The 10817-nt window shown below is 44.9% G+C and overlaps 1 long non-coding RNA gene and 1 pseudogene across 1 annotated transcript; one reads left to right on the forward strand and one right to left on the reverse strand.

The window, feature by feature from the left end:
• Window positions 1-2178: 2178 nt before the first annotated feature.
• LOC141372598 (uncharacterized) lies at window positions 2179-4884 on the forward strand. The gene is made up of 3 exons (XR_012377907.1): window positions 2179-2378; window positions 3203-3360; window positions 4529-4884. It is a non-coding gene; the product is annotated as an uncharacterized lncRNA (long non-coding RNA).
• Window positions 4885-9449: 4565 nt separating this feature from the next.
• On the reverse strand, window positions 9450-9866 carry LOC112835476 (large ribosomal subunit protein eL22 pseudogene; annotated as a pseudogene).
• Window positions 9867-10817: the final 951 nt, after the last annotated feature.

Raw genomic sequence — 10817 nt, forward strand, 5'->3', positions numbered from 1 at the left:
GCACGAGAGGGAAGAGGGTCAGAGGGAGAAGCAGACTCCCCGCCAAGCAGGGAGCCCAATGTGGGACTCGATCCCGGGACTCCGGGATCATGGCCTGAGCCGAAGGCAGTCGCTTAACCCACTGAGCCACCCAGGCGCCCAGGAGCTATGGACTTTAATAAATATTTGAGGGCCTAGTATAGCACCTGGACTTCTGTAGGTCCTAGGGGATACAGCTGTGGACTGAACAAAACAAAAATCCATATTCTCAAGGAGCTTGCATTTTAGTGGGAGGAGGTACACAGTAACCAAAGTAGTTAAGTAAATAATGTAAATAAATAAATCAGCACAGTAATGCAGTGTAGCGGGCCAGTGTTTGGAATCAAACAGCCTGGGGTCCAGGGTCCATCGCTTGCAAGCTGTGTGACTTTTGGGAAAGTCCTTAACCTCTCTGTGCCTCAGTTTCCCCATCAACAAAATGGGTTCATAAGCTTGAAAAAAGGAAGAGAGGAAAGCAGAAGAGAGCGAATGAAGGAGCTATGCAACAGCGTGGCTTCAGCTGGTACAGCCTGGCCCACGGGGGGCTCTGGAGTGACCCTCACTACAGAGTACGTCCCCCACATTGAGACAAGGGGTTGGGCGAAGTGAAGACAGGGTCTGACCTTGATATCGGCTTTCCCAGGCAGGCTAGTAATTTGATGCTTCCCCAGATTCTTCTTTTTCTTCTCTTTCTTTGAAGGCGACCTGAACTTAATTTTTTAATTACTTCACTTTTGAATATGTGAAACACTAAGATGGCTCAGAAATCAAAACTATACACAAAGGTGTACATGGAGAACTTTGGTTCCCATCCCTGTCCCCGTCTACCACAGTCTTGCCACCTCACCGCCACCCCATAGGCAACCACTTCTGTTAGTTTCTTGTATCCTTTCCATGCTTTGAACATATGAGCAAATCCAAATGTGTATAATTATTTCCTCTTCGTCTTATACAAAAGTCAGGAGACTTATAAACCTTGTTCTACATCTATCTCTTTTTCTTTCTTCATTTGTTTTTTTCCTATCTGTCCCAGAGGTATTTCTACATTAGCATTGAAAATGTTCTTTTTTTTTTTTTAAGATTTTATTTATTTATTTATTTATTTATTTATTTATTTATTTGGGAGAGAGCACGAGCCAGGGAGGGGGTGGAGAGCAGAGGGACAAGCAGACTCCCCAGAGGGACAAGCAAGGAGCCTGACCGGGGCTCCATCCCAAGATCCGAGACCATGACCTGAGCCGAAGTCAGACGCTTAACCCACTGAGCCACCCAGGTGCCCCAGCACGGAAAACTTTCTTATTCTTTTTTCCTAGCTTCATAGAATTCTGTCCTGTGGATGTGCCACATTTTATTTAACTAGATCCCCATAAATAAATGCTAGAGTTGCTTCTACTTTTTGCTTGTGCTGCAAGGAATACATCAGTAACAGAATTTTGCACATCTGTAGGTATGTACAAATTCACATGGTTGGTAAGTGCTGAGAGCAAACTTCTCAGCAGGGGGATTGCTGGCCCAAAGAGCCAGAGCATTTTTAATTTTAATAGCGATTGTAGGTTTCTCTCCAAACCTATATCCTCTAAATGCTTCCAGGTTTATTTCTAAGGAAACTGAACCCTGCAGCAGGCAAAGACAGCAAATAAGTGCTTTGGGGGCACCCTGCTGCCTCACCACCATGATCCAGGTCTGGCTCCAAACTGGAATATTCCACAGACAAAGCAATAGCCCTGCAGCCAGATAGCCTCACGTCCTCAGAAGGCAGCATATTTATCATGGATCATAACTGGGGCTAGAGCCTTGGGTGTCTTACACACTACCCCAAGCAGCTTATCAAACTGTTGCTTCCAGCCACATAGCATTTGTCCCTGAGAGGAGCTGTGGTGGCTTTGTACAATGTCAGCTTAGCTAAATTGGAACTACCCTTTCCAGATACCCGGATACAGGAATACCCTGGATGGTTCAGAGTTATGGTTGCCACAAGAGACATTTGTGGGACATTTGAGAGGCAGAAATGAAGCAGCAGCCTTTTTGAAAATCAGTAGAAGCAGTTAGGAACGGCCACAGACGTCCCAGTGGGTTCCATTTTGTTCATGCTTGTCCTATTCTGAATCCAGCTCTTCTTCCCGACGCCTGGCCCTCCTGACCAACAGTGACTCCAGACCCACCATGAGATGCTCTGCTGTGAGCTCACAGAGGTGGAAGCCACAAACTGCCGACAGCCTTCCAGATGCTTCTACACCAGCCACCTTTGTAGTTCCTCTCCAGCCGTTGGTTTCACCCAGCGTCAGCGAGCTCTGACTTGTCCACCAGCGCCAGTATTTTTGGAAACTTTTCTTCCTCAGCTCCTCCCAAAATTGTGTGAGGTCTAATACCATAATACCATCTATCCTACAATATTCATAGTGGTCTTGCTTCCCTGATCGAACTTTACTGGTACAGGAGTGAAATAGAATTATCTTCATCTTATTACACATCCAGGGACATTTTATCATTCTTTATATATTGCCACACCAGACAGTTTTCTGGATGGTTGTCCTTGAATATAATCAATACACATCAATATAATCAATGTGACATTGAATATAATGTCCTTGAATATCTGGTAGGGGAGACACAAAAGAACTCTTTTCAGGAGAACCTTAATCAATCAATCAATCAATCAATCTACAGATCCTTGTCAGTGAGACAAAGAGTAACTGGGGACTAGAGACATCGTAGAAAGCAAACCTATCCCCCCTCATATCATGCAAAGTGCTAAAAATCTCCCATCTCCTGGGCTGGACCTCCTGGCTTCTTCTTGTTTTGGCGTGAGTGTTTCTACCTCATCATATAGACTACACTGAAGGGAGACCAGCAGGACTTAAGTCAGTCACAAAGTTGCTAAATTTACTCATTCCTAATCTTGTGGTGTAATGGGAATCCTGTTGGCCTGAGGTGCAGAGGATCTGGTTTCTGGTCCTAATTGCCAAGAGCCATCTGTGGGATTAGGGGAAAGTCAGCCAGGCTCTCTGCGCTTCAGTTTTTTGTCATTTGTTTTATGAGAGTAGTGCTAATTGAATAGATTATAGATCTTCTGCCATGTACCTGAATTCATTGGCTCTTGTAAAAGCCTTTTTAGAAACTTGCGTTTTGGTTATTTATACAGCATTCCCCCCTTACCTGCGGTTTTCGCTTTCTGTGGTTTCAGTTACCCACGCTCAACTGCAGACCGGAAGCAGACGAGCCTCCCTCTGACACATTGTCAGAAGGTCCGGAGTCGCCAAATGCTATGTCCCAATGCCTGTGGCGTTCACCTCACTTCGTCTCATCACAGAGACATTTTATCATCTCACCTCAAGAAGAAGGGTAAGTATGGTACAAGATATTTTGAGAAAGGGAGAACATGTTCACATAACTTTTGATGATGGTATATTGTTACAGTTGTTCTATTTATTATTAGTTATTGTTAATTTCTTATTGTGCCTAATTTATAAGTTAAGCTTTATTGTATGTATAGGAAAAAAACATAGTAAATATGGGGTTCGGTCCTACCTATGGTTTCAGGCATCCACTGGGGTCTTGGGGCATATCCCCACCGATGAAGGGGGATTGTGTTAGAGTTCTATAGAGTATGGCACATACATCCCAGAAGTGTTATAATACTAAGTACTTGGATTGACATGGACAACCTCCCTTGATCCAAATGTTGGATGGTCTTGTGTCCTGGTTGTATCATATGGAGCCACTCTAAGGAGACCCTGGGAGTTCCAGAACACAGAAGGGTTGAAGGTGGATTCCTCCCTCTTGCAGTTGTTTTCAGCGCAGTGTGGCCTATTACAGTTTATGCATGCCCAGCTGTATGAGCATAACCATTTTTTGGTAATAGTCACTGGTTTAATTAAACGAACTCTCATAAAATAGACAAATGATGGAAAAGATTTCCTGCAAGGAAACCATGGATCAAAGTGAAAACAGTAACACAAGTGCAAACAAACAACAGAAATGACAAAACAGACACTTCTACTCCTAAAACAAACTCTTGGCTATCCACACTAAAAGGTAAAAATAACGCTGGCCAAACTAGACCTAACCAAAAATCTGGGCAAAAATACTCAAAATTATCGAGAAGTTGACAATTGGATTCACACCTACTGTCGTTAATCCTCTTTTCTTTAATTTTTATTTTCTTCTATTTTTTTAAAAAAATATTTTTTTATTTGAGAGAGAGAGAGGATGCACGAGAGAGCACAAGCAGGGAGGGGGGCAGGAGAAGCAGACTCCCCGCGGAGCAGGGAGCCCGATGCGGAACTCGATCCCAGGACCCGGAGATCACGACCTGAACTAAAGGCAGACGCTTAACCAACTGAGCCACCCAGGCGCCGCAATGAGGAGTCCTTCCTTATAAGGGCATATTGTGTCCTAAAATATTAACAAGTGAAGTATGATGCAATCATGATTAGCAAGGCATTTAAAAGTGTTGTTTATTTCACTTTTATATCATCTTTTTATGTTCTCTTTGTGTCTGTATGTATAGTAATGCTCTTTACACTTTGGTAAGTACACAACTGGAGGTATGTACTGAAGACCTCTTACTGCTTAGAAGGACAAGACACCAGAAAGCCAGGGACCACAGCTTGGGACTCAGCCTGACGTGTCCACATGTCCACCTGACTTACGAAGAAGAGGTGTGGGTGGCTGTCCAGCTCGGATTCTGCATTTCAGGATTGTTAGATATTTATCACTCTACTTTATATGACCTCTGACAGAATTACAGAAATTAAGAAAAGGATTGCACTTGGAAACTCAGTGTTTTCATTTCAATGGTCAGCTCCCTCTCCCCCAACTTCGAGGAAAAACAAGACTACGTTTAATCATCTTTCAGTGAGTGGTTTTCTCTCTCACTTTCTCACATCCAGTTCAACATTTAAGTAAATCCACATTGCTGACCAGTTAGTTTTTTGGAACAAAGGGAATCTGTGAAGATTTTTCAGATTCAGAGAAGACTTTTGTTAGGGTCTTGAATATGTGCAATATTTATTTTTATGTCTAGTTTGCAGATCAAAAGCTACTTTTGTTCAGGAACAACAACAACAAAAAAGCTCGGTTTGCCCATAGATTGATTATTTATGGGTATACTATTTTAAAGTGTACTTTATGCAGAAAATAGCCATATTTAATATTTTTAAGTTATTTTTAAATTTTGCAAAATATAAACAGAGACAGAAAAGAAACAGGGTGTAAATGTGAGCTAAATTTTGCACCAGTAACAGATGAGCCCCTAAATCTTAGTGACTGGATGCCATAAATGTTTATTTTTTACTCATACTCATGTCTAGTGCTGCTTGGCAGGTGGGGCTCTGCTCACTGAAATCTCTCAAGGCCTGTGATAGACAGAATAATGGTCCCCAAAGAGATCCACATCCTTATCCCCCGAGCCTGTGAATATGTTACCTTATGTGGCAAAGGGCTCTTTGCTGATATGTGATTAAGTTAGGGCTCTTGAGGTGGGGAGATTGTCTTGGGTTATCCAGGTGGCCCGATGTAATCCAATGGTCTTCATAAGAGGGAGGCAAGGGCGCCTGGGTGGCTCAGTTGGTTAAGCGTCTGCCTTCGGCTCAGGTCGTGATCCCAGGGTCCTGGGATCGAGCCCCGCGTGGGGCTCCCTGCTCCGTGGGGAGCCTGCTTCTCCCTCTGCCTCTCTCTCTCATTCTCTCTCTCATGAATAAATAAGTAAAACCTTTAAAAAAAAAAAAAAAGAGGGAGGCAAGCAGGTCAAAAGTGATAGCAGGAGATGTGACCGTGGAAGGAAGTGGCTGGAATGATGTGAGGGACAACCACAAGCCAGGGAGTGCGGGCAGCCACTAGACACTAAATAGGCAAGGAAATGGATTTCCCCCTGAAGCCTCTAGAAGGAACCACCTGTCAACACCCTGACTTTAGCCCAGCGAGAGGAACTTTGGACTCTGACCTCCAAACTGTAAGATAATAAATTTGTATTGTTTTCAGGGGCTTAGCTCGTGGTAATTTTGTTATCGAAGCAATAGGAAACTAACACAGGGACCTGTGTTCCATCTTGACACATTTCTTTCACCGCCCCTAAGACAGAAAAGGAAAAAGCGGTAAATTATGTGCCTGCTCTTAAAGTTTCCACTGGAAGCAGCGCATATTGCTTCTGCTTCCATTTCATTGGCCAGCACAAGTCACAGGGTCACACGTGATTCCAGAGCAGGTGGGGTGTGCGGTGCTGTCCCAGCGCCTACAAGTGGACAGCCAGAGCATCGCTGAAGAGCGGTAAGGGCTAAGCTACGGGGAGAGCGGAACTGGAAGGAATAGGCCTTAGAAGAGCAACGGAGTGACTCATGGCGGGAAAACTCAGGTGACTTAGTGCACACAGATTTTTTTTTTCTTTTGAGAGGGAGCGTGTGTGCGTGAGTGGGCGGAGGGGCAGCGGGAGAAGGAGAGAGAATCCTAAGCAGGTTCCTCGAGCAGCACTGGTGAATGAGGGAGGCAGTAGCTACCAAGGCTTCATCTGAATCCCAAAGACAGGAAGATTCCACCCGTCCTGGGCTCTGTGGAGCTAGAAGGGAGGGCCTGCTCCTGAGAAGGGGCCCTGATGACCAGCATCAGGGAACTCAGACTGTTTTAGACTGGCTACAGTTCGCAGGTCTCTTAGCTAGTTTCTGGCTGTGTTTGGCCAATGGGAGGCCCTGGGAGGAAATGGGTTGGTGGGCGGGGCCAGGGTGTTTCTCCCTCTCTTTTCCTCCTCAGGTGGAGGCAGGCACTGTGTTTCCTTCTTGTCCCCTGCTTCCGCAGCATCAGCCTGTTTTCAAGTTCCTGGTCCCCCACGTGACCTCAAGCGCAGGCTCCAGTCACTTCTCCTTCTTTCGTCCCTCCAGCCTATGGGTGGGAATAAACGTTACACTTGCTAATCTGCGAGTTACATTATTTTCGGACTGTTTTTCAAGCCTCTTGCATCATCTGTATATCCAATTCGCTGCGTTAAAATTCCAGTTGCTTTCTGGGTTCCTGGTTGGACCCTGGCTGAAATCCTGAGTAACCCAGAATTTGACAGGCACACTGCCCACAAAGGCAACTCTGGGCAAAGCGATGTCCTTACGGGTCTAAGCAGTAGGTAGGAAAAGACTCTGGTGAAATAACACAAACCGGCGATTCAAGACAAGAGTGGTTAGAGATATAGGATGGCCAGATAAAATGTAGGTATGTCTCATGCAATCTGTAGACCGTATAATTCTTTGATGTCAGGGCTGTTTTGTGTATTTGTACGGTGTTTAGCAACATCTGGAACGTGCTTATACTAAAAGAGATTATTCATTGTTTATGTGAAATTCAAATTAAACTGGGTGTCTTGCATTTTTGTTTGCTAAACCTGACAAACTTAATAGAGAGTAAGCTCATGTTGAAGATTGACGTCAATGCTGGACCGTGCGGGAATAGATATGGGGGCACAAGGGTCATTTTTGAAAAAAGTTGGGCCCTGGAATCAGACCTTTGATTGGAGTCTTTTTATAAGCTACAGTTACTGTGACTGAGGCAATTATGAAAGACAGGGTAGTCCAATCAGAGGCCTGTGGAATGAAAGCTCAGGAAAATGCCTGGGCATATGTGTTTGCATGATCGAACGTATAAATGAGTTACAGAAACTTACCTGAAATAATGGCCTAAGTCTAGAAACTGCTAGAGAAACATTCTCAAATATTTGGGAGTTTAAAGATAGATGGTGGTGGGGTGCCTGGGTGGTGCAGTTGGTTAAGCGTGCCGCTCTTGGTTTCGGCGCTGATCAAGCCCCACGTCTCTTTCTCCTTCTCCCTCTGCCCGCCCGCTTCTCCAAAAAACAAAACAAGACAAACAAACAAAAAACAGGTATGTAGATGGTGAACTAGCATGTGCTTTTTTGAGGACAATGATGGAAGAAAAAAGTACCTTCCAAAGACCAAATGTCCACACTTGGTGATTTCTCTAAACCAGTGGTTGTCAACTAGGGGCAGTGTTGTCCCTCAGGGAATACTTGGCAATGCGCAAACACAGTTTTGATCGTGACAAATGGAAGAAGGTGCTGGTGGCAGCTGGTGGGTAGAGGCCAGCTAACCATCTTACAATGCACGGGACAGCTCCCAAAACAAAGAATCCTCTGGTCCACCAGGTCAATAGTGCTGCTGTTGAGAGACCCTGGTGGAAACGCATATGGAAAGTAAGTAATCAGCACACGTTCTGTAAAGACACATACAAAGTGTTCCCTCTTAAAAGTGAAACCAGGTAATAAGGCTGGAATTCCTTGAGGACGGATTCCAGAGGGAAACAGAAGCAGCTAGCACCGCAGAGGCCCCTCAGTCGTCACCCCATATCTGGGATTTGCCCCCCTCTGCAGACAGACAATAAATCATCACTCGAGGTGGCATTGCGTGGTCTCGCTCTCCTTTGTAGCCCTAACTCTTTCAGCTGGAATACAGCGCCCTTGTCTCTTCAGGGTGCCTTATTTCTGCCTGACTCCAGAGACGGATGGAAGTGTGGCAATACGGCTCGCGTTCAAGGGGTTCATTGGAGGAAGTTGTAAGCTAAACCAGGCCAAGGAGGTGCAAGAGACCTGAGGGAAAACCAAGGGAATTTCAATTCCTGGGAAAGGTAACCAAGTGCGTTAATCAAAGCTCTGTCAAGTCCAGGGGACAGAAGACCACCCCAGTTGGTTTAAAAGCAGAAGAGGATGTACTGGCCCACACAACTCAGACAGTTTCTGGGCTAGTTCCTAGGACCAGAGAAGGAGCTTACAGGTTCCAGTGGCTGTTCCCAGGACTGGGCACTGCCAGAACTTTCTTGCTCCCGCACTCTGTTTCTCATCTCTCATTTCCTTTTGCAGAGATGCTTTCTCCCCCAGGGGCGTGGTAGGGAGGATGGCTACAGGCCGCCGAAATGTCACAGCCGCCCAACTTGGAACTTCTTTTTCCCATTATCTATGTATCAGACTCAGGAAAAATCTCTGGCTCTACTTGGGTCATTGCCCACTCCTGGATCACCCATTGCATCTAGGGAAACAGGACTATGTTTGGCCAGGTGTGCGTCATGGGCCCACTCCTGACATCAGGAATGAAGTGACATTTTCAATTAGTAGAGTGGGAAATTAGAATCACTTTCCTGGAACCACATTACTGTGCTTTTTCTAGGGCTGACATTTCTTGAATGCAACAGCCGGCCCCCAGCGGCTAGCAGGAGCTGGACTTGTGACGGCTTTCGTCCCTGCCTGAGCGGGGCTACCCTGGAGACACTTCCCTGAGCTGTCTGGCTAAGGAGCCGACCCTCTTCATGTGGGGCAACTGTCCCGCACTAACGAGCCCCTTTGTATCAGAGATTCACAGAATCAGAATCGCGTGGTAGGAGCTCACTGATACGTGGTGAGGGGTTAATGGCACTTTGGTTTGTTTGGTTTCGTTCCCAAGTTTTATTCAAGAACTCAGGCAAAACATTCCAGGTAAACGAGTTTTAATCTTATCTTCCTCCTCTTCTTCATCCTTGTTAATCTAGAAGTAATGTAATTGGTGACTCTCTTTCCTGTTAGCAACTATGTGCAGCCAAGCATGTAGATTCTTCTTCTTCAAATATTTTTTGGTGAGATACTTCAAGTACTATTTGGAAAAAGTCACGTCAGAAGTTAGGGTAATCTTGCTCTTGCTCGTTTCAACGTATACAACCCCTCCACCAAGATGTCCAGCTTTTCCATTCACTCTGATTCTTTCCCCTCAAAATTCTTCAAAATGGAGGGCGTCCATGATTTCATCTTCTACAGGGTGAATGCGATCAAGGGTGAGCTTCAGAACGTGCTTCTTTTTTTTTGCCCCCACAAGTTTTTCCACAGGTGCCATTGAGGCAGTGGAGGCAGAAAAGGATTAATGGCATTTCAATTCCTTGGATGACGCGTGAAGGTAGTGGACAAACACAGTCTCTCCGCCGGCCCCCGGTGGCTAATGGCCCCCCACAGTCACTGAGCAATGGGAGAGAAGAAGCAGTCTGTGGAGTCCGGTAGACTGAGTTCCGACCCGCTTCTACCACTTACTAGCGGCGCGACCTGCTTAGACTGCTCTAAGCCCTACCTTCCTCACCTGTAAAATGGGCCAACAATCCCACCTCTCAAGGGCTCTATGAGGTAATCTATGCGATCACCTATGTATAGCACCTGCATCGGTAAATGCTCTAAAATGCTTCTTTCTTCTCTTTTCCTCTGTAGATTTTGGCTTGCTTTTAGCAAAACCTAAAGGTGCTGGATTTCTTTCAGTTTGGCAATATATAGCTCCACCTGTTGGAACAATTTGGAATGTTGAAAAGAGCCCTCAAGTAATATATTTGAAAATATCTAAACAAATTATGCTTTAAAATTAAGACATCGCACATGAGAATAATGATAAGCGCACTAATCATAATTCAATCTTTATGTTCCCAGACAAAATGACTTTGGATCTGAAAGGATACTAAAGATAAATATTGGAAAAAAATTCCATTCACTTCACCCCCACTCTTCCAAAGTCCAAAGTCTATTTTCACTCTGAAGTTTCAAAATATCTCTAAACTTCTCTTCTCCGGTGGATAAACGACCACTAGGGTGTAAATGGTTTACCAGATGCTAACTCGTAGGACTGTCTGTACACCATCCAAGTTACTAAGAATAAAGAACACGGAGCCTTTCTAGAACAGTGCTATTTGAATAAATATTCTGGGGAAAGTACTTTGAGAACTGACTGTATTTCTAAAGATTTCTTAGTAATGATAATTTATCCCAGCCTGAGCAAGAATGGAGATTTGTACTTCAAAATCAATGG

This window comes from Callorhinus ursinus, unplaced genomic scaffold (assembly GCF_003265705.2).
Source record: "Callorhinus ursinus isolate GAN/ISIS: 27379988/994484 unplaced genomic scaffold, GSC_fseal_2.0 scaffold4, whole genome shotgun sequence".
NCBI classification, from domain to species: domain Eukaryota; kingdom Metazoa; phylum Chordata; class Mammalia; order Carnivora; family Otariidae; genus Callorhinus; species Callorhinus ursinus.